This window comes from Sturnus vulgaris, chromosome 25 (genome assembly GCF_052056855.1).
Source record: "Sturnus vulgaris isolate bStuVul1 chromosome 25, bStuVul1.hap1, whole genome shotgun sequence".
In the NCBI taxonomy this organism is placed as follows: Eukaryota; Metazoa; Chordata; class Aves; order Passeriformes; family Sturnidae; genus Sturnus; species Sturnus vulgaris.
Window position 1 is genome coordinate 5629125 of NC_142267.1, and position 22726 is coordinate 5651850.

The 22726-nt window shown below is 46.8% G+C and overlaps 1 pseudogene; it reads left to right on the forward strand.

Annotated features, from left to right (window-relative positions):
• Window positions 1–217: 217 nt before the first annotated feature.
• Window positions 218–22543, forward strand: ZBTB40 (zinc finger and BTB domain containing 40; annotated as a pseudogene).
• Window positions 22544–22726: the final 183 nt, after the last annotated feature.

Here is a 22726-nt window from a genome sequence, read left to right on the forward strand (position 1 = left end):
TCTCTAGACTCTTCAGGTCTCAGAGTAAGGTGCTGAATTTGAGGAGTGTGAGTTCAGAATGAGAATCTTGCTGTAACCAAAGAACTGGAACATAGTAAACTACTAAAATGTGTAAACTGAAAAGTCATTTTCTTACTCTTTCTTTCTGTCTTGTAGAGAGAAATGCTACCAGGATCCATTTCCTTTTCATTATCTGGGCTTTGTGAAAGCAGTGTGGACACCAAGGTGAGAGGAGGCCAGTAGGTGCCATGGAGCTTCCCAGTTATGGCTGGCAGCTGCTGCCCCAGTTGTGCACTTTCTGCAAGGAGCAGCACTTCTGTGACTGCACCATCTTCATTGGGAATGTGCATTTGAGAGCACACAAGGTGGTTTTGGCTTATGCCAGCCTGCTGTTTAAATCCCTGTTGGACAGCACAGATACCATCTCCCATCAATGCTTCTGTGCTAACACCTGAGGAGTTTGCACTCTTACTTGAGATGAGGTACAGTGGCAAACTCCCAGTGGGGAAACACAATTTCACCAGTTATCTCCGTGGCAGATTGTCTGCAGATGTTTGATGTGGCTATTACTTGCAAAAACCTCCTCAGGGATCTCATAAGTTGTTCTGCTCAGGACCAGGTAGTGAGAAGAGTCTCCAGCCAGGAAGCAGATTCATCTGGAAACCAAGCTGAAGCTAATTACCTGCCCCAGTCTGGAAGACTTGATGAAGAAAAAACATTTATCATCCTCACTCAGAGAGTTTCTCCTTTACCTGGCCCTGTAGAAGGAGAAATGGAAGCAGGTGTTTCTCCTCCTGGCCTGTGACTCATACCTGGGTTTACCAGGACATGATGTTGAGTGACTCCAGGTCCTTCCAGGAGGATTCAGTTCTGGCCCTGACCAGCCTGCCCATGCTGAGTGGAGTGACTGGATAGAAGAGGAGCTTGCTGAGCCTCCAGAGGGGAAAGGGTGATTGAGGGATTTGGGTGAGACCTCACGGGTCTGGGCACAGCATTGACTCTTATTTGCAACATGTTGGCTCACATCTGCCTGTTTTGTGGTATTTTTACTCTGTGTTTAATCTTTTTAGTTTGCCCTGGATTGGGAGCAACAGCAACATATCCCCCTGTTCTGCAGTGATTTTTTTCTGGCTTTTGTAGTTGCTTCATTGCTCATTGCTTTGCCAGAGCTGTAGTGAGCAAAACTTTTACTGCCCAGGCATGTGATTGCCATGCAGTGGGATCCGTGTTACTGCAGGACATGGGGCTGATTAGACAATCTGTGTAACAGCAAGTGAACAGAGTTGCTTGCTAATACTACTTTATCCTTTAAACTCCTGTTCAGCATGGAAGGAAAACAGAGGCTGTACTGGGTTTAAAATAAATGTTCCATTTATAACTGGTGTTAAATAAACTGTTGGTTTTCCCTCCAGGCTGTGTGATGTCTTCAGAAGAGATTTATAAGTCACAGTTTTCCTATTATAGCCAATGTGCTAGTTACAAACTGATGCCTTTCAATCACATCATGCTTCCTGTGAATCCATTCAATTAGCAAATAACTCATCTTGTTTCTCTCACACAGCAGCAGAGAGCAAAAGCTGTAAACTGGATTTCTTTGTTTAATATGAAAGTGTTTTCTCTAAGGCTCTTTCTGATGCCCAGGCTGTGCTGAAAAGACTTGAAGAGTGCAGAGAAATTGATGTCTGTCAAAAGGAGGTAGGTGTGTTTACTTCCATAAATCATGCAAGTTTTTTCTTCACCCTGCTAAGGGCTGTAATAGTTTGTGCCTTGTTTAGAAAATTGTTTCATGAGAAAGTGGTGCCTGGTTGTTTGATGGGCAACATGTGCAACACCCTAGAGAGAAGCATCTGTAAGTGCAAGTTGCTCAGGCATGCAGGTAAAGAAGTCTGTCCTGCCCTGAAGACATCCTCGTGCTGTAGGAGAGCTCCAGCACAGATTTCTCTCCTCCTGTTTATTGCATTTGCTTCAGGAATTGTTTGGACTTGTAAACGACTGACATATGAGATCCCAGAATAGATTTCCCGAGCCCTTGGGCACTGCCTTGCTGTGAAGCATCTGCTGCTCTCTGTAGGGCAGAGCTGCTGAGGGAGGAGTGGGACAGGAGTGGCAGGGGGAGCTGGGTGCTGCCCCATGGTGCTTCTCCTGCCAAGGTGCTCCTTTAAGAGCAGTTGGAGTTGGTAAACGATGCTCGAGTCCTGTTTTCCTGTTTTCTGGGTGCTGCTGGGTGTATGCTGAATGGTTCTCTGGGCTCTGAGCTGTGGTAGCCAGATGCCACCCATTGTCCCAGCTCGAGAGCAGCACAGAAACAGAATGTTCACTGCACTGGTGTGACACTGGAGCAGGACGACACAGAGCTTGTGAATGATTGTGGTGAGTCTTCGTGGGCAGTTGAGCTGGCTGCACACTGCTGTGCAGTGCCAGGGTCTGCACTAAAGCTGTGGCTAGTGCAGAGCAAGGATGGGACTGTGCTTGCTGTCCTCAACCCAGCAATTTCTGGTGGAGCATTTTTCATACCAAGCCACATGAACTGCCCTGCATGCCTTTCTGAAGGGGAAAAGGTATTACTGTTTCACTGCTGGCTCTTCAGAGGCTCCCTGGTTATTCAGGCTTTGGAAGCTGAGCTGTGCTGTCCCCTAGGCAGGGGGCTGCCATGCTCTCTAGCTTCCCATGTAGTTGCTGGCTGGAAGCTCTTTGGATCCAAGTCCCTCCAGTAGCAGTGTGATCACAGGACATGGTACATTTTGGAATTCTGCTTAAAAAAGCCCAAGACTACATTTTTATAGAAAAACCCCCAAACCTGTGGCATCAGAGAGGAGAAGTCCCTTGAGTTGGGGAATGCAGGATTGTTTCCTGCTGAGCCTTTAAATGGTCATGGGGGGAAGCTCGTGTTCCCTTAGCAACTGGTTCTCCTGATGTGAAATATAACATATTGGGGGCTTTAAGAGAGACATGTGGGTCCTAATTCATATTTGCAGTAGCAAGCAAAAGCCTGGCTGGGCAGACAAGCACCTCTGAGTGCCCTGCTCAGAGAAGGATTAGATTTTTGTATGTTTGTTTTTCACCATGATCAGATAAATATGTCAGGTTTAGGGTTTTACCTGTTGTGCACTTTTACAAATGGAGCCGAGCTGGGGTGGGTGCTGTGCAGTGTGGATGCCAGAAGGGATTTGGCAGCTCCATGTTCTCGTGCCAGCAGGTCCTGTCCCTACTCCTGCCTCCCCTGACTGCTGGTGGCAGGGCAGAGCTGTGCCAGCAGAATGCCCAGGCAGGTGAGCTGCAGCTTCTGCACTGCTCAACAGCCCCGTTTGCTATTGCTTTGCTGCTGTTTTGTGTTCCTTCAGCACTTCAGACCCAGTAGGGAAGGTTCACAGATCCATTCCTGGCTTTTTGTGCTCCCAAGTGAGCTGTTACAGCAGGAGCCAAGGGAGAGGTTGTGGAGCTCAGAGCCAGTTTGAGTGTCTGACTGCAAAGCGGTAGCTGGACAATTTTTCTGCAGCTATAAATAAATGCTGAATAAATGAGAAATGGATTTTCTTTAAGCCTTCCTGAAAAATCACTTTTCAACTGTGACAAGCATGAAAAGTGTCAGCCCCAGGGCAGTGGGAGAACAGGCTGCAGCCTGTTATAAGCAAGGGCTCAGCCAGATCTGCCCCTGTCTGAGCTCCCCTCTGGGACCAGCAGGACCCGTGGACCTCAGCACTGAGTCTGTTTCCAGCACACAGAGCAGCTTTTCCCCACAAGATCCTGGTGTTTCCTTTGGGGGTGGGGGGAAACACAGCAGTGTATTTTTAAAGTCATGCTTGAAGTGCAAGTTCAGCTCCAAAGAGCCGAACTGGGATGTGTAACTCAGGCTAAGGTTGTGCCAGTGGTAGATGTCAATAGATTTTTTCTCTCTCATTTTCCCCCCCCCTCCCTTTCTTTGTATTCTTTTGCTAGTCATTTGAAGTCTCGAGTGCCTCGGGGCAGGTAGAAGTGTGTCTGGAAGCCGGTGAGACGCTGTTTCTTTGTAGAAAGCATTCTTGCTGGGTGTGCTTGCCCTGCTGCAGAGGGGATGTCCCATTCCTCGGGATATTCTCTCTCGAGCCTTTTGGAAGCAGCTGATCTCTCTAGGAAAGCACCGGTTGTTTCGGTCAGCCTGGGCAGCATAGGAGTTTAGGGGAATTTTGCCAGCCTACCAGTTGGCACCAAGGCTGTCCTGGTGCTCAGGCTCCTGTGGTTTCAGTGGAATTTGGCCGTGGATGCCTCTCTATTTCTTTTCCTTTGCTGGTGAACTCATCCCTGCAGGGTATCTTGTTCTGTGCAGCACTCCAGTCTGCTCCCCTCTACTGTTCCTACCGATTTACTCCTACCTCCAGTGGAGCCTCATTTGATTGTGGGGCTTTTCCCCAACAAGGTTTGTGGTGCAGGGCTGGGTTTTGTGAGAACTCTTGCTTCTGAGTTTGATGTTCTGTTCTGTTCCCCATACTGAAAAATGCAGATGAATTGCTTTTCAGTTTAGGGAGATGTGATTTTCGGAGTTGTTTCTGTTTTATAGTTTCTCTGTATATTTCACATAAACTATTCCTATCTAATTTGGTTTTGGCTTGGATGAAACCTGCTTGGAAACGAGAACAAGACTGAAATTGCAGTAATTTAGGGAAGCGTAGAAGAGCTTTGCCAATGTCAAGTCTTATCTTCCTGTGCTCTCTTAGAGAAACTCAATTCAAATTATTGCACAGCTCATTTGTTCCCTCTACTACCAGGTTCAGATGAAGTGGGGGAGCATTGATTCTCCCACGTAGAATGAATGTCACTGTGTTTGTGGATCATTTCCATTGCCTGTGGGCCTGTCCAGTCATTGTCGCCCTTCATTTGCAGCTGCAGGGATTTCTGGATGAGGCAGAAGAAAGAAGTTTCCTGTTATCTTCTGCATCCTGATTAGGAGAGAGAGCCTGTGAGGGTTTGGCAGGATTTTTTTGTGACAGAGCTAGAGAACTTTTTTCCCTCTGTTCTGGTGTATTTTTGTAGAAGTTTGGGCTGAGCTTTTGTTCTTGTTGTGTGGATCAAGCAGGGGGGCAGTGTTTTCCACAGAGCCTTCTGGGGTCTCCCTCATGAGTCATGTACAATGTGGGCTTGAAAAAAAATCCCTTTAGGTTTCTGAAGGAAAAACACGAACATAATTTTTCTCTGATTATTGTATGCACAGTACAATAGTTGATTGATGGTTGATTGGCTTAATGGTGGGGTTTCAGCCAAGGAGCTTCTGTGAGGGTCAGGTGTGTGGAGCCAGTCCTGGGCTTATCCAGGGTTATCCCTGATCCTGTGAGCAGCAGCAGCCTATGGAGCAGCACTGCTCAGCTTCCAAAGGTTGGATAACCACAGAGCCACAAAAGAGCCAGCAGTGAAACAGCCCCTAACCATGCAGGTTTCCAAAAGCTTTTTTTATGTTTTCTTCAACTTCTGTACATCAAAACCCAAAGCAGTGTGCATTTACAGAGGACTGATGATTGTGGCTGTGGAAGTTTCCCCACAGTGCTCAGCCTCCTGCAGTGTACCTGAGTGTCCCTGAGCTCTGAAGGGACTCAGCTTTTTCTGCCACCCTGAGCAGGTGCTTCCCGATCTATCTCTTGCAGATCCCTACCCACCACCCTCTGGATGCCTGCATTCACTCTAAAGCTGATGCTTGAAGGAGATCACTCAGAAATAGTCAATAAAGTGGCTTTTTGCTGGGATGTGCTCTCATGGTGGGAGCAGGAGCATGGATAAGGCAGGAAAAGCCATAACTGTGCTCACCCACCTGCAGAGAAGAGTTAATGACCAGCTGGGTTAATGACCGTGCTGCGTGCCCTCCCTCTCTCCTCAGATCCTCTATAGTGTCAGTTATGGGTCACTGCACATTGCTCAGGGGGATGTGCATTATTTGTACATAGAGTTGAGGTGTTCTCTGGAGAAACATGGGATGTGGAGATGCTATGGAGACAGGACACTTTTACCTCCTGGATCCTTAACCAGCAGAGGTTCCTGTTCAGAGCTTGCCATGGGGTGCTGTGGACATGGGGATGTTTGAGATGAACTGGGAAAGCTGTTCCATGGTGTGTGACGTGTTCCATTCTGCTGAGGTGGGAGTGTTTTGGCCACCAGAACTGATATCCTCAACTGGGACCAAACCTCTGGGGTGCCATGGAATCTGTTTGGTGGCACAGCTCTGACCATGCTTTAAGCCAGGTCTTGGTGATGCAGTTTCCTGGTGCAGAGAGGCAGTCTCTTCCTCCCATGTGGAAGCTGGAGATGTGCTACTTTGTGCCAACTTGGCCATGAAGGGCTTTGCAGTGTCCCACACAGTTTCTGAAAGTCTGGTGGATCAGGCTGTGATGTGGGGGCACATTATGACTAAGTGGAAGCTGGGATTCCTGCTGTTTGTCAGTATTTATCAGGATCTTTGGGAATTGTCAGTGCTTCGAAGTAAGTCTGAAATGTACTGTGTGCTCTTTCACAACAATGCTAAAAAAAAGGCTGTTGTTCCCACTGAGCAACATGTCCAAGGAAACGTCTTCTATAAAGAGCCTATAAATAGCAGAATATTTCAGTTACTGAAAACTCATTTCTATTAACCAAATCCATGCACTGGTGAAGGGATGTTACCTGGGGCTCTGGGTAGGAATGCTGTGCTGATTTTAATGAAAATTTTCATCCATATTCGTGCAAACATAGTTTTGGCAGGATCTGAGCACCTTTAGGGTGGTGAGAGTGGAGGTACTTTGTGTTTTATATGCTCATTTTGATCTGGAAGGGGCCAGGCATGTAAACCCTGAGAACAAACATGATCTGGTTATCAAGTCTCAGTACAAATTAATGTTTGCATTAAAAATTACCTTTACATTTGTTCTTCAGCACATCTGTGTTTTCTTTACACCAGAGCCCTTCATGTCCACACACTCTGTTCAGCAAGCAAACTGCTGTGAGTGGAAAGAGCTGGGACTGATGCACTTTCCCCTCTGCAATTGGACATGGCACTGCCACACTCCCCTATAATGTGTGAGCATTTATACCTGCCAGGAAAAGGCAGTCCACCAGCCCCTGGTGCAGCCCCAAGCAGTCGCACACTGGCTTTTTATCATTGGAATAAAAATGACAATGACAGCAGAAAATGGCCGTTCTCCCTGGAGCCCAGCTGAACTTCCCACTTCAAAGGTACCTTTATCGAATCCTTGGAGTCTCCAGTAAAGGCTGCCTGCTCTGAAAGGCTGGCATCTCTCCTGGAGAGCTGGGAGCATATGTCTTCAGGGGCAGTGTTTACAGCATTAAAAGACTCTGGGGAAATGGGAGTAAGAGTTCCAGCTTATTCCTTTGCCTTTTATTTCCATAACTGTACGGGCACATCTGCCTCTGGTTGCTGTTTCAGGTCACTGAAGTAGATTTTGGACCTCTGGGTTTGATTGCCAGGTGTGCTGAGAGCCCACAGCACTCAGAGTTTGCGTGCCTCCTCCCCAGAGTTTTCTCTAGGAGACAGAATTCCATTGCAATTGAGAATGGAAGTTCCTGAAAGTTCCACTTAAAATGCTCTCTGCTTTCTGTGCAAGTGATCCCTCCTTGTTGTGCAGTGAGGTTCAGTATCTCTTGCCTTAGCTTTGCCTTCCAAAGTAGCAGTGTTAGATTCACTTTTTTTCAGGTCTTTTACACTTAGTGGTCTTTGGCTATTTGGACATGCAGAAATGTTTGGTGCTGGAACCAGCTCCAGTTTGTGGGATTTGCTGTATGGATAAGGGCTGGCAGCAGGGCTTGTTGCCCTTCTTTCCAGGATGGGTGGCCACAGGCCAGAGCTTGGGTTCAGTGGTGTGTGTGTGTCTGTGTGGTTATTTTTTTTTGTTCTGTTTAATTTTTTGTCCACTGAGCTAAACTCCAGGATCTGCTTGTTGTGTGTGTCTGTATAGGGCAGTTGACTCTGTTCTCTAAACCTTCCTGCATTTCTGTTCTGTAGGCTCTGGCTGCCTGTCTGGCCAAGGCAGAGGAACAGTCAACATTCAAGAAGCTGCTGGGCCAAGTGAAGGATGCTCACACCCAGGATAGTGACACTTGGGACACTCATCCCTGGACACTCAGACCCTTGTGTCTTTTCTGAAGCTGTTTCAAGTCACAAATCCAGAGCTGAGAGCAGCTTTGCTGGGGAGGGAACAGGGCACACACCAGGTAGGAAATTGGGTGCAACCTCTGACAAAGTGAGTGGGAAACCTTTCAGAGAAACCCCGTATCCAGATGTGGGAGGTTTATCACGTGCTGGCCGAGATCCTGGAGCATTTCTGCCTGTAGCAGGAGGTGTAGCTGTGCAGGGCTCTCCCCACTGCTGCCTGGAGGGCTGGATCAATGGCTGGCAGTCAGCATGAGCACAGCTGAGGCTTGGGATTGAAAACTTCTTTTTTACTTGAGTTTGACACAAAACAGTGGCCTCTCCAACCTGGTGTTAACCTCCAGCTTGCTTTATGGCTTTGTGCTCTGTTAGATAAATGAGACATTTTCCTTTCACAGAGTTTAAAGAGAATAGTAAAGTGATTTTCCTCTGCTGCTTGTGCTTGGGATGAGCTTTGCTATTCACTTAGATCTTTCAGAGAGTCTCCCTCACTTCAGGAACCTGTCAGTTTCTTCAGACTGACTTACTTCTTCTCTTGTGTTTCTGAATCTTTTTCCCCCCAGAGAGCACAGCCGAGGAAGAGACGCTGGCCTTGCTGTGCTGCAGGGAGGAGCTGATGCAGAACGTGCCACAGCTGAGCCCCATCCCAGAGCTTTGGGGGCAGGAGAAGAGGGATTCCTCTCTGCCTCAGAGAAGTGAGGAAAATCTGAAATAGGCAAAATGAGTGGCCAGGGTGGGGGGGGGGGTGTGTGTGTGTCTTCAAGGTAGCATCCTACACATGGTTTACCAGGTGATGGGCAAGGCCCACGTGCACATGTGTGTGGTCTCAGGTCCTTCTGTGCTGAACTGTGGGAATAGTGAAAACTGAGCAGTGAAGGCAACTGGAGAACAGGGTCAGTGTCAGACTATCCCTGCAAGGGGAGCCTGGGCCAGAGGAGGAGCCTGGTACTCCTCATACCCTGAAAAAGCCTTTTTGGGAACAAGGACAAGGCTCTATAGGGGAGCTTGAGCAGAACCACTAATACCTCTCTGTTACTTGCTTCTCAGTTCCTGGTCATCAGCTTCCCTTTCAGCTGTCTCCCAGCTTTATGTCGTTTCTGCAACTCTTACCACACAGTTGCCTGCAAGACTAGCACATCCACTAAATAATTTGGGTTTATTTTTTATGTGTTGCAGGCAGCAGTTGGTGGGGAGGACTGTGTCTTTTCTTTTCTGTAATCAACTGCACTCTGTATGCTGATTTGCAGAAGTAATAAAGGACAGAATGCAGTTTATAACCTGCTTTCCTTTGTCGTTGAGGGGAGCTGGCTGTACCCTGTGCAGCTGGAACTTACAGGGTGCCCTCACATGCTGTGATCAGGACACAGCTTGACCTCCTGTCCTAGTTTGTCACATCATTAAGCTCCCCTGACACAGGATTATAGTGAATGGAAAGTTGTGCTCAGTGGCATGAATGATCTCTGTTTTCTGCCTCAATAAGCCTGACCAGGACCACAACAGGTGGGCTGAGAACTTCTGCCCAGCTCATAAGCCCCTCAATTAAGGTCTCATGGTCCCTCACCACATCCAGCATGGAGAATCCCTGAGAACAGACACAGATTGGAATAGGGCACCTAAAAATTATTGCTGGCAGAGACATCTATCCTGTCCTCATGGGCTGGGGTATGACTGGTGTGACTGAGGTGTGACTGGTGACTGATGAATGTTTGCCTCTGAAAGCACAGCTGAGCCTGGAATGGAGATGTGAGAGGAGAGAGCAAAGTATGAGCACAGCAAAGGACTTGGCATCTGCTGGGGACATTGTGGGTGTCAGCAGAGACCCGTGTGGGGGGCTTGAAGCTGAAGCTCCATCAGCAGTGGGGAGATGAGGATTTTCATATATGCCTGTTCATATTGCAGTGCAGCCTTTCTTTTAAAGGCTTCACCTCTTCCCTGCTCTCTTCTCTTTGTCTTCATAGAATTAGGTGGTTAAAACTCAGCAATTTTTTATCTCCCTTCACATTGAAAAAAACAAACACAACCCCTCAATAATAAACCAAAACCATTCTGCCATCATAATTCTGCTCTTTGGGCACAGATACAGCCTGTAACTGCATCATTATGTACTGCAGAGCTCCTGCCTTGTTTGGTGGAGGAACAGAATTTCTTTTCATCCTCACCAGTCACTGTGTGCTCTGTTTGTTACAGAGCCTCCAAACCCTGCTCCGAATATGAAATCCTACTCCTCTCTATGGGATCCCTTTGTGCTCTTGTTTCAGCCCACAGTTTCCCTCAAATGACAGATCCATTTGGGGAGCACTCCAGTGAGGCTGTGGGCAGAGCTGTCCTGCTGTGGCACAGGAAAACAAGAGAGAAATTACCAAGTGTAGACTGACCTTGGGGAGGTTTATTTGTTTAATTCCACTCCCTCCCCCCAAGACAAGTAGGAAAGTGTTTAATTATTCTAGAAGTTAAACTGATTAAAATGATGGACCCATGACATGTGTGCAGGTGGGATCTCTGGTGTCTCAGGTGTAGGACTGGGAAAACAAACATGGAATTAGGAGCCACCTCTGAAGGTTTCATCTTACCTGGTTCATCCAGTGTTGCACTGGAGCTCTGAGCTGGCAGGGATGTGATCTAGTTCTCCAAAGGTTCATAAGGATGAGGCTTTCTTTTTTCTTCTCACTGTCACTGCCTCAGCTACACAGTTATTCAGCAAGACAAGCACAAGTTTCTCATGGAACAGCCTTTTTTCTTGGCAGCTAGGTTCTTTCTGTGCCTGGTCCAAGCTATGCAATGGAGCAAGTTTGATTTTCTTTGCTGGAAAACCAGGACATGATGTTTCATGAAATGTCTTTGTAAATCTCTGGTTTTTCTGGGTAACTTTTGAATCTAGCCTTTCTCTCCTTTCACTGCTTAACTTCTGTGGCTTTTTTGGTGTTTCTGTAATTGGGAAGGAGTGGAGGATTTGGATACAGGTCATCACTTAAGAGAAATAAAGTGGATACAGAGGAAGAGTGGGCAACTTCTCCTGCATGATACCCCACACTGCTTAGGTTTTTGCAGAGCTCAGAGTGACACAGAAAATCAGAGTAGGCAGTAGAAACATCAGCCCTTTCCTTCTGTTCAGGCTCTCTTCTAGAAGGCACCTGGGTATTCTGAGCTTTGTTTCTCTCCCCTTTGACTCCAGTGCCTGCAGACCTTGATGCTCAAACCAAGCTGCTTCAGAGCTCAGACAGGTATCAGGGATGGTACAAACAGGTTATTGGCCACTGCAGGAATCTTAACTGGGTACACTGGGGATGGAAAAATCCACTGCAAGTGGAATTGGGGGATGTTTTCTAATTGCCTCACCTGGTGGTGTCAAAATAAGTCTTAAAATGTCACCACTGCATCTCCCACTGCCAGGGACATTTCTGCCTGGGAGCAGTGGTGGGTTACAGCAGGAGCTCTCCAAAGGATGCTGCTCTTGTGCCTCTTTTTGTGTTTTCTCCGAGGAGGACTTCAGACTAATGGATCTAGAAGCAGGTCGGTGTGAATTGAAGGGGAGAACACATCAGCAGGTTCACTAACAGTTTGGGCTATAAAAGGACAGATCTTTAGAAATGAGAGAAACTAATTAAGGCGTTCAGGTGCTCATTAGAGTGCAGGAGGAGCTGTTGGATTAGTTTCTTTTATGCTAAAGGTAGGGGAACTGTCTGAAGTTTGCATCCTGAATGAGAGAGAAGATCTTATGTGAGAGGTTACAGACCTGAGTGAGTGAATAACTTGAGGAAGAGCTTTAGGACATTCAGGGAACGGCTGAAATGTCTGACAGGCAAACAAACCGTAGAGCTATGGAGAGACTTGTGGCATACCAGGCTGCTGGGCATCACAGCAGATACTGTCTGACCAAGAAAAAGAATAAGGAGAAGAGATGATCTGGAAATTCATGGCTTAGCCTGGAGCCTGATCCAGGAGAAACACAGAAACAGAAATTTCCTGCATCTGAAGGAAAATCACAACTCAAATGACATCTCTCAACAATCAATTAGGACCAATGTGAAAGCCTTCTGTGATGGCATGGCAGGGTGGGTTGATGAGGGCAGAGCAGTGGATGGTGTCTGCCTCAATTTCATCAATTCTGTCTCCCACAGCGTGCTCGTAGGTATGCTCAGGAAATGTGGGCCAGATAAATGGACAATGAGATGGATCAAGAACTGGCTGAATGGCAGAGGGTTGTGTACAGTGGAATAGAATCCAGCTGGGGGCCTGTAGTCAGTGGCATTCCCCAGGGCTCAATACTTATTCAACTTATTTATCAATACCCTGGATGAAGGGATAGAAGGGCCCTGAGCAGGTTTGGTGATGATACAGAACTGGAGGGAGTGACTGATAAACCTGAAGGCTGAGCTGCCATTCAGCAGGACTTTGATAGGCTGGAGAACTGGGTGAAGAGAAAACAAATGAGGTTCAGTAAGGGCAAGTGGAGGGTCCTGCCCCTGGGGAGGGATAATCCCCAGTACCAGAAGAGCTTGGGGGCTGAATTACTGGAGAGCAGCTCTGCTGAAGAGGCCCTGGGAATCTTGGTAGGTGACAAGCTGTCCATGAGCTGGCAGTGTGTCCTTGCAGCCAGGAGGGCCAGTGAGATCCTGGAGGGCATTGGGAAGGCTGTGACCAGCAGGTCAAGGGAGGCCATCCTGCCCCTCCACTTGTCCCTGGTGAGGGACACATGGAGTGCTGTGTCCAGTCCTGCCCTCAGGTGTTCACTAAATCGCTTCTGTTTGACCTGGGTTCTTTATTTGATGAGATAAAAATGGTTTTTTTTCCTGCCTCGATCTAGGTCTAGAGCAAAGCATTTGAATTTCATGTGAGCATGTTGTTAAACTAAGAGAAACAGTGATACCAAAAAGGATGCATTTTTTTTGGGAGACAACTGCAGGTTGTGCTGAAGGCAAGACTCACAACTTGGAGCAAGGTCACCAGTGGGATTCTTGGTACTTACTTAACACTGATATTATGGACACAAAAATACTAAGGCATGTTTAGCAAAGCTTGATGATGAGCACAATCAAAATCTTTTGTCCACACAGGAGGATCTGCAAGAGAAACAAGAATGAACTGTGTTCAGTTTTGGGCCTCTCATGACAAAAGAACTCAAGTGTTCAGAGAAGGAGCACAAGGAGTGGCTGAGGGAGCTGGGGCAGCTCAGCCTGGAGAAAAAGAGGCTCAGGAGGGACCTTGTCACTCCCTGTAACTCCCTGAAAGGAGGTCCAAGCCAGGTGGGAGTTGGTTTCTTCTCTCATGTAACAAATAACAGGGTAAGATGAAATAGCCTCAAGCTGTGCCAGGAGAGGTTTACATTGGATATTAGGAAAAATTTCTTCACTGTGAAGGTTATCAAACACTGGCAAGGCAGTGGTGTAGTCAGCATCCCTGGAGAGATTTAAAAGATGTGTGGATGTGGTACCTGAGGACCTGGGTGCTGGTGCTGGTTGATGGGTGATTCTGATGGTCCTAGAGGGCTTTTCCAGCCTAAATGATTCTGTGATTCTATATGAGTTCCATGGCTGGAGAACTGAGTAGTGAGAATTGACTGATGTGGTGGTATGAAGTGAGGGGTGTGCATTGGGTGCAGTAATGAGAACTAAGAGTTAGGACCTCATCCAAAATTTCTGTTCCAGTCTGGTTCAAAAGAGGTGAATTCATATTGACACATCTGCAGTGGGAAGTCCAGGGGAGTGTAGAAGCTGTTTTATAAGAGGAGCTGCCTTCTTTAGACAAGGGAAATGAAGACTGAGAGGGAATATGATCATGCTCTTATAATGAAATCAGAGAGGAAGTGTAGAGTAAACACCTCAGAGAGTTTAAAAGGCTTTTTAAGCTAAAAGATAATGTTGGCACATGAACAAACAGACGTACACTGGCCATGAATAAATTTCAGCTGAAAATTAGAAGAATCAGCAGGGAAATGAAGCTGTGGAAGAACTTACCAACCAGGGGAAAGGGAGCAAAAATGTAACTAGTTTTAGGACAGATCTTAATAATTGTATTGAGAGGACTGTGCAGTGTTTGTTGTCATCAGGGAAGTGGCCTGGTGCCCTGTGGAGGTTCTGCTCAGGAGGATGATGGTGGTGGAAAGGAGGTCAGCCTGTATTTGCCTCTCTTGTAGGAGCCTTGGAGGTATTTTACTGGCATCCCAGAGCTTTTCCAAACTGCTGTGGTTGCATCTCACAAAAGAGATGTTTCACGTGGCCTTGTCACAGAAATAATCATTCAGTTAATAGCTTATTTAAATAATAAGAATATTTTCTTCTGGCCATCAATTTTTTGATGGCAAGCAGAAAAATTGCAGCGCCAAGAGAAATGAGACTGTCAGTTTTAAAAGTATTCGCTGAAATATTACATGAAATATTGTTTTGAACACTCCCTTTAAGTCTACTTTTGTTTTCTTTTAAAAAGTAGTTTTTGCTTGTCAGCCACTTCCAAGGGCTGGACTTGGTGGAAGAACCCACCAGGTTTTGTTTTCACGGTGACATGTCATGTCTGGGTGTTCCTGCAAGTGCCACCCTCCAACCCTTTCCTGTTAAATTGTGTAGGCAGTGGGTAGGGATCCAGTGCATACTGTTCCTGTTTTTCTGATCTCTGTTCAGATCCAAGAGTTTGTAGGAAGCTGTCACTGACAGTTTTGTGGCTGTTTCTTTGTTACAGGTAGTTCTGGATTGCTGTGAAGGCAGCTCTCAGAGGGAAGCTATGCACAATCTGCTCAGGAAGGTGGATGAAGAGAACACCCTGAAAGTGGAAGTTTCTGGGGGCTGTGAAAGCAACCTGCCCTGGACTGCAGCTTCTGCCAGACAACTTGGTGGAAACAGCAAAGATCTCTGCTGATAAAGATATGAATAAACTGAACTTCCATTGGTGACTTTACTGTATGGTAGGAACTGCCTTTGAAAAAAAATATATAAAAATTCCCCTAAGCTGGAGATGTCTTGATGTTAAATACAGTGTCTTACTTGGAATTCCTTGTGATTGAGGGAGATGGTGAAAGTTTTTTTGGGCTGTGCTTCTTTCCTTGGTCTAGGTAGCATTTCTGCTTGTGTTGGCCATTGACTCGTGGTCTCCTGTGTGGAGCAGAGTGTGCTGATGGGAATCCTACACTCAGTGTCCCCATTACACATCATTCTGTTGGATGGCCAGGCCACTCCTCCTGCTTGTTTTGGTGGGATTTTATTGTTTGCTGCCTGCCTGCCATGGCTCAGGGACTCAGGAGCCCCCATCTTTTGCCTGGTGGGACAACCTTCCAAGTTTAGGTGGGTTTAGGCACACCCTGAACAATTCAGATCAAGAGACTCTGAAGTCACATAAAATTTAAAACTAAATTAACGTGCAGTTAAATGTAAATGAGGATTTAATAGAAAGCAAAACTGTGCTCATAATGCTGATAATTTCCTCTGTAGCAAACGTTCCTGACAGGCACTTGGCTTTGTCATTTGTTAAGCACGATTGCTTTCTCAAAACACCAGATTCCCAGCATGCTTAATTATCTCGTGGTAATACCCATTCCAAGGAGGGGCATTCCTTAATAACACAGCACTGAATTTCCTCAAATTGCAGCTTGAACAAGCAGGGCATAAATATTTCTTATGATGAAAATGAAGAGGGGAGGGGGGGATTGTTGGTTTTGGGATTTTTTTAATCTTATATTTACATATATATATATATATATATATATATATATATATATATATATATATATATATATATATACACACAAACAATAGGATGGGGCCTATCTCTACACAGCTTATAGCCCTATTGTTTCTTGTCCTTGCATCTTTAGCATTCTTGCATTTCTCCATCTTGAGATTTGCTTTCTGGGAGTTCTATACTTTTTCTATTTCCCACAGGGGATGATGTGAGTCTGCTGGCAACTGATGGATTAACTGGTGGTACCTTTGGTGTCCCATGGGAGGTCCTGCTCTGTGGCACAGGGCATGTGCTGATTCTCGAGATCACCTTGACATGGTGGCACAGCAGCTGAGTGCATTTGTAACAACTCAATTTTGTGTCATAAAATTAGAAACATTCCAATGGGAGAAGAAGGAAAATATTGCATCTGTGAATTTCCCTTGGCTTTGCTGGGGATCAGATTCATGTCTCCAAGAAATCTTTGTTCAGGGAGCTGTTCAGAGTAGCTCAGAATCTTCCACTGAATATTCCCCCAGCCTGCCATTGCTTCCTTCCCATCCTAGAGAGTTTTCTCTTCTTACATGGCACTGTGCATTTTCTGGGTCCCAGAGACTTTACCTTTTTTTCCCCAGCTGTGCTTGCTGCTTTTCTCCCAGGTAGCTCTGTGTGAATGATGGATTGTTATGGTTCGTACTGAATCAGAATGAGTAAAAGACACAAGCACAAAAATCGTGCATGGATGTCTGGGATGAACCACAGGTTTTGGGTTTGGTTTCTCCCACTGAAATATAACTGTGCATCTTCTTCAACTTTGTAACTGAAATGGTGAAAACATCCTTTTCAGATTAATGTATTTGCCAATTTCCAGTTTTATTTATCAAGTAATCAAGTGACAAGTACAATCTTAAATTACTTTTGGGACACAGTAGATTTTGCCCAAGTCTCTTCATTATCCTGAATAAGCACTATCATGTCCTGATGTTGGGGTGTCTTTAAAGGTTTGAGGTTTTACTCTGGAGTCATCATTTCTCTGATTCATCAAGGCAAACTTAGCAGATTCAGTTTAGAATTAGGAGAAAGGAATGAGGTTAAAGTTATATTTTTTTGGTGTAAGAGGGAGAAGAAAGTGCTACAGCTGCTCTGCAATCACAAGTCTGGTTTGTGTGCCTTTAACATTTTCATCAAGGGCAGCTCAGCCCACTGAGTTTGTGATTACCTTGGACCAGCTGAGTGTAAAATGTTGGTTTGTGTGATAGTCATACATGGGCATGAGAGGGACATGAGCCAGGGCATTTCAGAGCTCCTCGGTGGAGTGGATCAAACACTGACAGACCTCTAAATGTTGTCAAACTCTCACACAGCTGTGAGGAGTGGTCAGTTTGGTGGTGTGTGCAGCAGAGCCTGGCTGTGTGTGCTGCCCCTGTGGGCCCAGAGCTGGGGTTCACCTGCAGCCAGGTGCCTCCATCTGAGCTCCCCCATCCCCTCTCTGCTCTGCCTGGAAATACCAGTGCCTTTGCTCTCTGGTGGATCCAGCCAATTTTCATGTGCCTGTCCTCAGATGAGGCAGGAATGCTTGTTCTCTGCAGAAATTGGAATCTCTGTAACAAGGGAGAGAGCAAATCCTGAGTTTTGGGAGAGCCATGCCTTGCCTTTTGAAGTTGTCACTGCCTCTTTCAGCAACATACCTTGGAAAACCTGATCTTCCTGCCCAAAGCTGGACAAGCAGTGAGAAGGGGAGGCCTGCAAGGACCAAAGCTGGATGTTAGTGCTGCAGTTAGTACAACCAAAGCTTGAATGCAGTAGTTTGCTGTTTTCTGTGCCATGAAGTCACTCCTGTTAACAGCTCAGCTTCAGGTTCTCCTTGGGTTTGTGTTTTTAGTACCTTTGCTTTCCATTTTCACCTTCAGTGGCCACCAGTGAGAGCACAACCACTGAGATCATCCTGCAGCATGGCAAGCTGATCTTGGGAGCCATCCAGCAGAGAGAGGACCTGAAGGCTTGGCTTTGGGGGAGGCAGGGCTCAGGCAAGCAGTGAAAGAAGTATGATGGGATGTTCTCAGAGCAGGCATGGTTCGAGGGTCAAAGGGTAGACAGGTCTCAATGGGCACTGAGATCAAGGGACATTGATTAAGTTGGGGATGCTAGCCAAAGTTGGAAGTGCCCCTTTGCTGAAGTGAGAGTGTGCAGGATATTTTATTGGGTATTTTATATAAATGAGGGCCTACAGGAAGGCTGGAGAGGGAGTTTTTGCAAGGACATGCAGTGACAAGATCAGGGCACATGGCCTTAAGCTGACAGAAGGCAGATTCAGATTAGGTATGGGGAGGAAATGTCATGACAGAGCACGCTCCTCTTTGGCAGAAATGACCACGACAGTGCAGTTTGTAGTCCCAGACTATTTTCTGAGTTAATTTTCTTAGAATGCTTTAATTTGGCCTTGCTCTATATGCACTTTACAGATAAATACCCCTGTGAGGGTCTGGCAGCAGTAGGACAATGTTACATGCTGTACTAGTTTGGCAAAGCTGTGCACAATACACTTGCAGATAGAAATTTGTGAACAGCAGAACAAATGCAGAGCAATAACCACGTGTGAGTCCTGCCCTGAGCTGTGGGAGGCTTTCCAGCTGAGCCCAATTGTAACTTTGCATCCATCATTTGAAGGAAAAATGCTTAACTGAATTTGGTGCTTTAATCACAAGGATACCAGAGAGTCAGGAAGGTAATTGCAGGTGTGTGTTCTCCTGGAAAGGATGTAAATGTCACTTGCTTATTCTGCTTGCTTACATACATTTTCATCTGTTTCCCAGCATATCCAGATTCTTTGGACTGCAGAGTCCTCTGAGATATGCACAATGTGTTTTTTATCCAAGTAAAAAATCCAGGACTCAATCCATTCCTATTTTCTCGTGGTGCCAGAGCTGCTTAGCTGACAAGCAGTGTGGAAATGCCATCAGATTGCTGGGGCATTAAAGAGCAGGTTGCTATTAATGTGTTGGGCTTTTCTAGGGATAGAAGGTTTGATTACTTTATCTGCAAATGTGGGTCATCCCTCTTTATGAATGAACACAAGTGTCATGACTTTGAGCCTTGCCATGGTTTCGTGTGTGGCAGGGACAGCAAAGCCTGTCCCCCGTGTGCTGGGGACAGGTGACTCTCTGAACCCTGTGCTCCTTGGGCTGCCTGTGGTCTTGAGCAGTGAGGAAATGCTGCTGGGATGGAAGGTGGCAGTGGGGGTGGCTGGGGGCACTGCACAAGTAGAAGAAACCAAGGATCTCAATTGTACAAAGCAAGCAATGCAGAGTCCCCAGGCAGGTGCAAAGGAGAGCTGCTTTATTGCAAATAAAGGCCTTTTAAAGCAGCCCATTATCAGTTACATTCCATTAAAGCAATATAATTCAACCAGCTACCATAAACCACGAAGTGAGCACATAATGGTTATATAACTTGTTTTTCTACCTACAGTTCAGCTGAATTGTATATATCCCATATCCTTTTCTGCTTAGCTGAAGTAGCAGGCCTGAGCCATGATTTTACAAGGACAACAAGGCCCTTGTTTTATAAGGTTTTACCTGTATTCAACACTCGATGACTGCTGTAGTTGTAGGGTTTGGAGGATGACAGCACATGCTCCACTCCCATTCCTTGCCTCAGTGGCCTGCTGAGAGAGTCCTACACTGCAAATCCAACATTCATTCCCAGTTCAGATCTATGTCCTCTGTTCTAGCTCCACCAAGAGCTGCCATCAATCCAGCTGTGTTGCCCTTGTGTTCAGCCTTCTGATTATTGACAGATAATTTCTTGCAGTTTCTCACACTCTGTTCTTGTAAACAATAAATGTTTTGCATTCCTCTTCGGAGGAAGAGAGAACTAATGGACTGTTGAGAGGACCTATAGGGTCAGAAAGTATTATCCTCACTGTCCAATAAATGGTCATGAAATGTAAATAAAGTGGTTCTTTTCCTGCTTGATTCCTCAGAGTCAGTGAGTATAAGTGTCTCTCTCTGTGTCATTTGGTAACACATCTGGCATTTCCACCTGCTCATGGCTTTGATCTGCCATTGATTGTGTCACCTTCTGATGCTGCACTTGTCCCACTCCCTTTGCCTTTGTGTGCACATGGGATGTGCCAGGGCTGATGCCCTGCTGACTCTGGAGCAGATGAGCCAACAATTCACATGTCTGTGAATGCCCAGCCCACCTGAACTCTTGGCCACCTCGGTGTGTGTAGCAGAGGGGCCTGGGGACCCAGTGTCACTGCTCTGGCAGCTGCCCCTCTCTGGCAGCAATATCAAAGAGAGCAGGCTGCTGCCATGGAGTGGCTTTGCAGGGCTTCACGCCAAGGTTGAGACAAAATCAAGCAAGAAGCATCTTCAAAAACAAAAGCCCTGGAAAATGTAATTTACTTGGCAAAAACATCTGTTCTGGATGAAGTGTCCAGGGGAGGATTGCCAGGTACCAGCATCCTACAGATCTTAGCACTGAACTTCCATATCTTAATTTTGAGGCCAGTCTGCTCAGCTCTGACATCAGTGCTTACCAGACCCACATATTGCTGGTGACTTTATGGACCTTGTAGCTTTTGGCATGACTTACAGGAGCTGAGGAGGAGGATTGGCAGTGTGTGTGGAGGTTGCTCAGGGGTTGTTAACATCTCGATGACACCCCGTGACACTGCAGCTGTTTTGTTGGAGGCCCAGTGCTAGGTTTGAAGCCTCTTCCTCTTCAATATCTCATCCATCAGTCAGTAAGAGTTCCTTGGATGAGGGAGCCCAGTGTGCAAGATTCCCTGGGGTGGCATTCCTCCAGTGGATAATCACAGAGTGTTTACTGTCTACAACTGCTTGTGGAGCTAAATTATAGCAATTTGTGGAGAGAAATATTTAAATTACTCTCCTGTCTTCTTTTGCATCACTGGTGTGTGTGTTTTGGTGTTTCCTATTAGTCTCATGCCTGTTGTAATTTCAGTCCTGTGGTGTGAAGCTAAATGTTATTACCTGAGCTGGAGCTGGAAAAGATGTGAGCAGCAAAGGGATCCAGGGGAAAATGGTGCTGTACATGTCTGATCCTTGGGTCATCTTCCTCCCACACAGGTGACTCAGACGTTGGAGCAAGGAGCAGCAGAGCACATAATCTTTTCTGATGATGCCAAACTTGTGACATTGCCCAGATCTCAAGTGAGCCAAACTGGCTCTGAGCTGGTGACAGTGACAGGAGAACTTGTTTGATGACAGTCACTCTGATTTGTGAGGAAACCAAGTGAGGGACAGGGGAGGGTGCCTGTGCCTGGCACCTGGTATCCACTAGGCTTGTTCAGGACCTCAGTGTGCAGCTCCACCTGGGAGATTTGGGGCTTCTTTGGGAAAGCAATCCCAGGCATGCAGCAAGCACAGCATGGCCATGGACAGGAGAGGTTCATGGACATTCACTGCCTGAGGTCTCCCTGCAGTCAGCTGCTCGTAGAACACATGAGAAATAAAGCAGCAGAGGAAAAGATGGGAATCAGGTGTGATCCTCCACTGCTGTGACCAGAGAGCAGAGGACAGGTAACAGAACAAAGCTGGGCTTATGGATACAGGAAACCAAAAAAAGCTGTCCTGAGAATTTAGGTTGGAGGTTTTTATGGCTGTATCAGTGAGATGCTCAGGGGTATCTTCTGCAAGGTGTAGAGGCTGCTTTGTTCCTTCTGCTCTCGCCTGTATATATTGTTGTGCAGGTGGAGAACTCTTCCAGCACAGAACTGAAGAGCTGACTTTTGGGCCTCTCTTCTCCAGTGGAGACTTCCTTAGTTGTGCTAAATGACTTCAGCACTGTTTGGATGGCACCTTGTGCCACACTGGTCTGATCCCATCCACGTTTTTGCTGTGGGTCTGTTAGGAAGGAGGGTCCCAGGCAGGTCTGGGCATATCCATCCTGTCTGCAAGCAAACAGCCCTGAGATCTGCCACCACCCTCTAATTCCTCTGGGACATGCTGAAAAAAGGGAAGGGGATGTGCCTGTGTGCCAGTGTCCCTTGTGGTGTGGCACTAATGAAGGTGTTGGAGTGTTCACCTGCACATGAACCTTCCCCTGGCACACAGGGCACTGCCCTGTAAAATGCACTCAGTACCTACTGTAAAGTTTGCTTCTCTGGTACTGGTGTGATGCAACAGCTTCATTGTCCACACCAGTTCCTTTAAGACTAAATTTCCTAAAGCTTTTTTATCTGCAGCTTCCTAAAATATAATCTGATAATTAATGGCTTGCTGAATCCATTATGAAGTGCAATTAGATAGATGCGGGGTTCCTGTGGCTCTGAGGGGACTGGCAGCATTTATCTTCCTTTTCCTCGTGCCAGAAGGTTGAACTCTGGCACTGGGATATTCACACACAGAGCAGTGATCCTGGAGCCTGGGAGCACACTGTGAGCACTGCCTGCTGTACCCTGCTGCCCAGAGCCACGGCAGCACGGGAGGGGAACAGACTGGAGCCTTCCAGAACCATCTTGTGCCGGCTGCTCAGTGCCACCAGGCAGACACGGTGGCACAGGAGCGTGCCAGCGTGGCTGTGCAAGTGTGAGAGTTTGTTCCTGTTAAAACTTGGAAGGAAGAAGAGAGCAGCAGAGCTCTCAGGAGAGAGGCTGGCAGAGCTCGTGGCGTTCTGTGTGTGTGGCAGTGGGTGGGTGGGTGACCCTCAGCTGAAGTGTTCCACTCCTGAAGGGCTCCCACGTACGGTTTGTCCCCTCAAGCTTTGAAGGATGGTGACACGGAAGAAGCAATGAGGTTAAGCTGCCACGAAATCCATGAATGACCAGGAGATGGTGCTCAAGGCCTTGAGGATTAGTGCTGGTGCCCAGGTGCCTCGGCACCTTTGTGGAACGCTCCTCTGAGCTGCCCGGGCCTTCCCCGGCTCCTGCGCTGCCAGCTGTGGAGAAACCTTCAGCCACTGCCAGGCTGGACAGGTCACCTCTGTTATAAATGAGAGACAAAAGTC